The sequence below is a fragment of the Neovison vison genome, chromosome 8, assembly GCF_020171115.1.
Source record: "Neovison vison isolate M4711 chromosome 8, ASM_NN_V1, whole genome shotgun sequence".
In the NCBI taxonomy this organism is placed as follows: Eukaryota; Metazoa; Chordata; class Mammalia; order Carnivora; family Mustelidae; genus Neogale; species Neogale vison.
Window position 1 is genome coordinate 126,825,432 of NC_058098.1, and position 8,827 is coordinate 126,834,258.

An 8,827-nucleotide genomic window follows, 5' to 3' on the forward strand; every position below is an offset into this window, starting at 1 on the left:
GTAAAAAAAAATCAATTTTAAAAGTTCCTATCATGTATAAATTACTTCAGAAAATAAAAAGAGAGAAAATCACCCAACTTATTGTATGAGACTTCCATAACTTTTATACCTAAACAGGAAAAGGCTAGTATAAGACAAAAAATGGACCAATTACACTTTTGTTTACAAGTCCAAAGATCTGAAATGAATGCCAAGGAATAGAATTTGGTGGTATTCTAAACAATGACAGATTATGACAAAATAGAACTTATCAATAATGCAAGGCTGCTTTCATCTTAAGAACTATATTAATAGCCAAAAACAAAAATCAGAAACTTGCCAATATCACTAGTTGGCAAACCAACACGATTTGTTGTGATAAAACCACCCTTATGATATGACTAGAATAATTATTACAAATAATTCTTTTTTAATGAAAAGGCACTGTACACAATCCAAAGTCACTAAGCACCAAAGAAAAAACCACCACGAGAGTTTACCCTACGCATACAAAATTATTTTAATATTAGAAAATCAGTCCATGTAATTCATTACCATTCAAATCAAAGACAAAAATCATATTGACTCACAGGAAGCCTATCACCAGCTTTACACATAACCTTAAAAATAACTTGGACGTTTGTCTCTGAGGTTAGGATAATTGGTACAGCGTGCCACCAGCGTTTCTCAGTGGTATTAGGGTGGCATCCTTCTATAGTTATCCCTAAGAAAAAACTGAAATATTGGTCAGACTGTGACAGTTCTCTGCTCAAATCCCTATAGTGGCTCTCCATTTTGGAGTGGGCCAGAGGTCCCTGCAGGATCTGGCTCCCTTACCTCCTCTCTGCTTTCTTGCCCAAGTCATGTTTCAAACCCATCGGCCTTCCTGGCATTTTCTAAGCATGCCAGGCACACTTCTACCTCTGGGCCTCTGCCTGCACTGTTTCCTCTGCCTGGAAAGCTCTAATCCCATCTTTTGGGGTCTCCCGCTTGTCATCTTCTCTAAAGGGTCACCCTGACTCCCTTTTGTGATGCTGCAGCCCTTCCCTGGAGTCCCCCTTCTCTGATCTATGTGTTTCTGTCCCCAGGTACTTACCACTATAGAACATATATAATTTTTGTCAAATGTATTATATATTATTTATCTGCCTCTGTTACAACCTAAGTTTCACTGGGACTGGGATCACGTCTGTTTTTATCCCAGAGGCCTAGGAATAGTACATCATAATCAGTAGGCAGCCAAGCAATACGTGTTAAATGATGCAATGAGGAAATTTTGTGGGAAAGCTACATATGTTTAGAAGTATGTTTTGGAAAAAAAAAATACAGGGAAGAGTCATCTTCGGTCTTTTGAATTATCTGTATTCTAAAATGAGCACTTTTCTAAATATACATTAGTAGTCTCTATTTCATTCATTTTAAATACATCCCCCTCCCCCAGTAGGACTTCAAGATGCTTGTAAGAATTACTGTATCTGATACTACTTGTATAAGTTCCAAAATGATGAGAAGATGCTTTCTTATGCTTTTTTCAACTGGAAGGCCAATCAATCAATATTTAGTTGAATTCAAATACTAAACACATAGTTTTATAGGGCAAAGCCACCAAATTACTTACTCTACAAAATGAATACTTTCATGATCCATTTATCCATCCATACAAATATATATAAACACACACATTCATATCTATATAATGTGTGTATAAATATATGTGTATATATATATGAATACATTCATGGACACAGTATGAGTCCACATATGAGTATGAAAACACAATTTTCGTGTTGCTGAAGGTATTTAGGTTTTAGTTTTATAACTGCCATTTGCAACATTTAATATTGAAGGGGAAGTCACTTAGCATTTCTGAAGTTCTACTCTTCTCATTTAATGATTCAGTGTACCCATTCCTTTCCCCTATTTGCTTCCTTGCTTTCTATGTTTATTTCTACTAATTAGTTTTGGTGGACTTTGCAAATGTATACACACTGCAGTGAAGAGCACTACCACTGCTTAGGTTTGAATCTGAGATCTATACAATACTGGTTGTACAACCTTGAGAAAAATAGTTACCCTTCCCTGGTGTCACTGACTTCATACGAAAAATAGAGATACCAAGAGTACCTATCTCACTGGGTAGGATTCAGTACTTTCATAGGTGTAAAGTAATTCATTACCATTCAAATTAAAGACAAAAATCATATTGACTCACAGGAAGCATATCACCAACTTTACACATGATCTTAAAAATAACTTCAGAAATTAGGTATAGAGTTTATTGTTAAAATTTACAATAGACTCCCCTGTTAGATTGTTAGCTTTCAGGCAATCTACAAGAAACATAATGCTTAATGATGAAGTGTTGGACGTTTGTTTCTAAGGTTGAGATAATATAATAGTACAGCGTGCCACCAGCATTTCTCAGTGGTATTAGGGTGGCATCCTTCTATAGTTATCCCTAAGAAAAAACTGAAACATTGATCAGACTGATGTCTGGCATATACTCAGTCCCAGATGATTTTTTTTCTTCTTTTTAGTTTGTTGGGGAATGAAGGTAGATACTGGGGGAAAGAAATGAGCGGGCCTTTGAATTAATTCCCCCACATATACCTTTTCTCAGACAAGCCCAACTATTGTGTCGGCAACAACCTGCTGTTTCAAGCATCTGTGTCATCATACACAAAAACAGAAACTTTTCTGTTTCTAAATTTTCTAAATGCTGTCCTCCTTCCATGCTCACCCTAAGGCTTACCCCACAAGCACTCTGCCTGACTGCCCCCCTGTAATCTTTGTCCTAGCCCCTTCATGTGCAATATGAAAGTGTCAACAAAAACACACAAAAAATGAAATACAAAATTTAACAAATACTTTGGCAAATGCTTATTAGATTTTCATTCTATATTCAGCATTATGCCAGTAAGTTTATTTGTATCACATAGTTTAATCTCGCTCGGGGTTGTTCTGAGATGTTAGGTGTTAATTCCAGCATTTACAAGTGAGAACACTGAAGTTCAGAGATGAAAGTTGACTTATCCAAATTCTCAGACAGTAAGTGATAGAACTGGAATTATACCATTTGACTTCTTCAAGCCAGGGAATTTTATGTTGAACTGTTGATGCCGGCAGACTGAGTCCGAGAGCCCCTGGAGAAGGTTCCACAGGACCAGCCAAGAGGATCCTTGGCTTCATGCAGGGTAGAAATCAGCTTTGAGCCAGAGGAAGTGGAAACAGTGTTTACTGAATAATGTATGTGACAGGTAGAGAACAGCAGATGGAGTGTCTAAGAGACTCAGAAGGAAAGGAGAATCAGTCTTGTTGTTGCTTGGGGTAGAGGTTTGTATTAGAAAGGGGTCTGAGGTATGTGTTCCTTTAGGCATCCGGAGTAGGGCCTCCTCAAAGGCAAGTGTCAGATGAACAACTGGAGTTCATCCATAAATTACTAAAGGTAAGGGAGGTTGATGCCAACATCAGCTGAGGTTGGTTCAAAGCTAATGGAGCATGTTTGGAATTTGGCTCTCCTTGGATGTCGTTAAGTGTTTGGAACCTAGGACAAAACACAGAGAATGATGAACTTCCTTGCTTCCCCCTTGAAGTGGGAACATAGCTTCTTTGGCACATTCAGAGGCAAAATATAGAACATAAATATATATGGGGCCTAACAGAAAAACAGCAGAGAGGGAGCCTTTTCTAAAATGGAGTCCCTTCAGCTTCCCTACTTCACTGTGATAGTCAATTAAATTGTCTGTCTTTTCAAAGATGTTAGAGGTCTGTTTTATTTTTTTTATTTTTTATTTTTTAAGATTTTATTTATTTATTTGACAGAGAGAGAGAGAGTGAGAGAGGGAACACAAGCAGGGGAAGTGGGAGAGGGAGAAACAGGCTTCCTGCAGGGCAGGATCCCAGGACCCTGGGATCATGACCTCAGCCGAAGGCAGACGCTTAACTACTGAGCCACCCAGGTGCCCCTAGAGGTCCGTTTTAAAAAGAAATGTTATCGTTGAGATTTCATACATATAGTGCCAGAACAATTTCTGACAAAAGGCATTAGGCAACTATAGGTTGAAAAAAAATGGATGAACGAATAATTTATGAAGGAAGTGGCAAGAAATTAGGAAAGAGGGTAATTTGAAAACCATCTGGGAGAGCTTGTTACAATATTTAGTGAGTTTGTGTTTCATCCTCTAGGTTTTTAGTTGCCAATACCACATTTGACATGGAAGAATTACCCATCAAGATCTACATTTTCAAAAGATAACCATGACAGGCAGATTCTGAGGAGAGCGAACTGGAGGCAGAAAGAATTTTCAGGCGGCTGTGGCACTAAACGAGAGCGGGAGCACTCAGGAAGATAGCAGGGGTGTTGACGAAGCCCTCAAACTCAGGAAGTTACCACATGAGTCAGGAGTCTGGGCAGAAATTAACTGGGTCTTCCACTCATGGTCTCCCGGGGCTACAGTCAAGGTGTTAGCCACGCTGTCTTATCGGAAGCTCAGAGTTCTCTTCCAAGCTTATGTGGCTGTTGGCAGAATTCAGACCAGAATTCAGCTGAGGTCCTCTTCTGTGGGCTGTCACCTGGGAGCTGTGCTTAGGTTCTTACAAGGTGGCCTTCTTTTAGGCACTCTAATAACATGGCAGTTTCCTTCTTCAAACCCTGTAGGAGAATCTCACAGTCCAGGTTGCTAAGGCTCCGTGTTCTATAATGTACCATAATCATGGCAGTCTATCCTATTAACTTTGACATATTCTATCATCTGGAGCTGTCTCTAGTTCTTCCTGCACTTAGGGAGAGGGACCTGCACAAGCTCTGTCACCTATTAGGATTCACTTTAGGGTACATCTGCCACAGGATTTATTTTAAACTCAGACATTGAGGTGCAAGGGTTGCCTACCTACCATACCGGATTGCTAAGATTGTAGACTCCGAAGCCAGACGGCCTTGGAGCTGTAGAACCATAGGCAGGTAACCAGGCCTCTCTGTATTTCAGTTTCCTCATCTGTAAATGAGGAAAACAAATTGCTATGAAATGAGGTAGTGCATGTGAAGGACCTAAAACTTACCAAGGGCTCATTGTATGTTCGCCAAGCTACTATAGATTGATCAAGATGGCCCTAATTTTCCCTTCAGCTTTACTAAACTTCAGACTGGTCCCTGATCTTTCTTTTCTCAGAGTACTTATTTTAGAAAACTTACAGTTGTCAATTCTTTCTCTGCTCCTTTGAGATATAAATCTTCTTCCAGCCTTTTGCCAGTTTTACCATCCAGGAATGTCTCAAGGACCTGGGAGCCATCCCTTTGAAATGTAATTATCAAGAAAGATAGCACCCTTATCTTCCAAGAGACTGGCATTTCTGTAGGAGGGTAGGAGTCTAACTCTGATAACGGACAATTAGCAAATACAGATGACTTAATTACATCCACCAACCTCCTCCCTAATGTCCTCCAGTGTTGTCTCCCAGCTTACCCAAGAGCTTAAAAACTTCCTATTATTTGACACTGAAGAATTTTCAGTGGACTTGAATCTCTCTCTCTTATTGCAATAGTCTTAAATAAAGTCTTATTTGTCTGTTTAATTCTGTCTGGTACAATTTTTCTTTGGTGATATAACAGCAGTCCATAGGAGAACCCTCCTTTTCTGACCTGGGTCATGGGCAGCAGCTTTGGAATATGGTCAGTGAGCAAAAAAGATAATCGATGATTTTTGGCATCATTCTACCTTCCCTTTTCTCTACCTATTTCTCCTGAGTGACTGTTCCCTTGATGGATAATTAAGGCCCTTCATATAATACCCCTACCCCAGACCTGTTTTTCCCCTTTGCTACTTCGTCCATATCCTGTCTGCCCTGTAAGAAAGGATGTTATGCAGATTTCCTCAGGGAGGTAAATGTCAGATAATGACTTCCTGTATTACCTTCCAGGAAAACTTCTACTTTAGCAGGGGAACTTTCTTCACTCAGCAGAATTTTCCTGAATCATGAAACTTTATCATTAATTCCAGCCTGGGGGAAGAGGCATTAATAGACATTGGCACTTCCTAGAACTTGCAATTAACTGAAAAAAATTGCAACCTATTTAACCACAAGTAGGCCCTGGTTCACATAAATGGAGAGTATAAATTTATACAAAAAAAAATGGATGAGCAAATCCACAGTGAAACAGAGGGAAATCCAAATCTACGTGGACAAAATTGAATGACTCATTAGTTCCTTTCCGTAGTTTAGATACAAATAGATAAAGTGACATATATCTTCAATTATAATTGTCAGGAGGTTTAAAAATAATTTAGTATGTCTGATAACATATAAATGTCACAGAAACTTTATCTCTAGCATCCTAGCATAAGTCTTACCGGTGTAATACATGTCCTTCCAGAGAGTTGCTCCCTCTCAGTGGCTAATCATAATTTCAGCGGATGTTGATGTTCAAATAAATAAATCTCTTTAATTGAGGCAATATAGGACCACATATCAGAAACCTTGTGTGTGTGCATATGTGTGTGTGTGTGTGTGTAAAATGATGATATATGGAAGAACAGGGTAAAATACTGCTCTATTGGATCTGCTTTCTCATTTCGGAACAATGCGTGTGTGCATGCATGTGTGTGTGTCCATGGACACATGTTTAAGTGTGTGTTTATGTGTCGGGGCTCGTGCTCAGAATGCATGTGTAACAAGACAGAACTGCACCAGGTCTTCTAAGCTCAGGAAAGAGGTGTGCAGAACCTACAGGGGGACATTCTGTTGACCAAACATAATATTAATATTTCAGAATATGGTACCTGCATCTCTGGAGAAAAGGTGGATTTGGTGTGATTTCCAATTTTGGGAACAGTTTGTATGGCTCCCTGTACTTGTATCTTCCTGAATATTGACTCCCTTACCAGAAAATAACTGCTTCCAGGGACTTATTTTTGTAAAACTAGAAATTTTATTTCTAAAACGAGGAGTCCAGTAAAACTAACTATAGACTCATCAAGATTTCACCTATGATTTTAATTTTTTTTAAGTTTTAATAGAGTAAAAAAATGTGGTGAATTTCAAGCATGGAAATAAATTGAAGAAGCAAAAATCCAAATGAGTCACAAAACCCCGTTCTCTACAAACTCAGAGAAGCGGTGTTTTCTTGATTTGCCTTCTGTGTGGTGTCAGAGGATTTCTTGGCCATTCAGGTGACTTGTTCTTGCAACACCAGGCTCTTTCTGGCTGTTTTTGAGGCCTGGGATTTGGAGTGCAAAGACAGGTTGTGACCTAACCCGGTGGGCGTCATGCACATTTCAGTACAATAGGACTTAAGAGTTCCAGAGAAAAGCCCCCCACTTGCTAAGGACTGTGCTATTCTGCCCAAGACGGAAGTGCAGGGTGAGGAGTTATGTTTCAGAGCAAGTTAAGTAGCGTGTTAGGCTCCGTTCCACGAAAGGAGACCTTGTGAGCAAATGCCAGCTCCTTAAATCTCCTTGTACTTTCATGCATGAGACGATGTCAGTGATAAATGACGTGGAAACTAAACCACCGTGAAGTACTTCAGACAGTCTCTCTAGAATTAAGCTGGTCACGTATAGATCTAGGAGTCAACCTTTTCAATCTGCAGGGAGCAGCCAAGATCATGACCTACAACCAAGGCAGGAGGGAAGGCTTAACTTGAATAAAGGGAAAAGTGCTGTGAAATAGGCGGCTTCTTACTTTATTAAACAGAGAGGCTGGGGCAGGAAATTAGATCCCAGGTTAGTGTGGACATAGATTTTTGATACATTTCAAAAGGCCTGGACTTCCTGGAATTATTCTCTCTCTCTCTCTCTCTCTCGCACGCACACACACACTCACACATACACGTGAGTGCACGCATACGCACAACCTGCCTCCTTCTCATGGAATAGGACTGGCAGGGAGAAGCATGTAGCAAGCACTGCTGGTCTTTAACTCTCAGTGAGGCCTTGAAGACTTTAAGCAGAGAGCCTCCTTCTCAGTGTTGTCTGACTTCAGGCTCTGCACAAAGGCAGAGGCCTCACCCTCACCCCCTTGTGGCCCTGTGGAGCTAGGGGCCAGGAATGCACAGACAATAAAGGTGTGATGTCTTGGCTGTTAAACACGATTGGGTAAATGACCGATTTCCCAGATGCTCTCCCCAGTCCTGCTCTCTGACATAGGAGTTAACCTGTTCGTTTTGCAGAGTGATCAGGGCTACAGCTCTGAGTCAGCCCACGACGGAGCACAGAGATAAACTACCCTAAATCAGACATGTGAGGCTGAGAGGGGAATAGGAGGAGAAATTGGGAACAGAGGCATAGGGCTTAGAGGAATATGGGATGCTGATAAATGCAAATGTGTGCTCCGGAGAATGAAAGGAAAGTGCACAACTGTGCACCCTCCTTAAACTCTCCTGGGACCAGTGCAGAAGTGGTTTAAAAGTAAAAAGAACTACACGAATAAGGACATCCTTCCTGCTCCAAATGGCTCCCCATTTCCGATGGCATCTTTCTGTCCTGTAACATTCACGCCTCCAACCCAAACTGACAGTATCAAAAATAAAACATGAAGCATATTTCCTATAACCTTCAGAGAATCAGTATGTCAACGGTATGGTCCCCAAGTGCACAAACTGCTATTTACAACCACTGGAGTATAAAGAACACGGGTGCAGGGAAAGGAATCCTGGATGAGCTCTGAAAATCCTGGTTCACCTCATGGACCCATTATTTCATCTCCATGCAGTGAGTGGGAGATTTCTGAATATTCTGTACTTGGAAAGAAAGTAGTGTTTGGAAGATATATGGGATATCCTCGTCTTACTAAGTGTCAGATAAAAAGTAGCCTGTAGGCATGTCTTGTGGACCATGAAGCCAGTGATTCTATA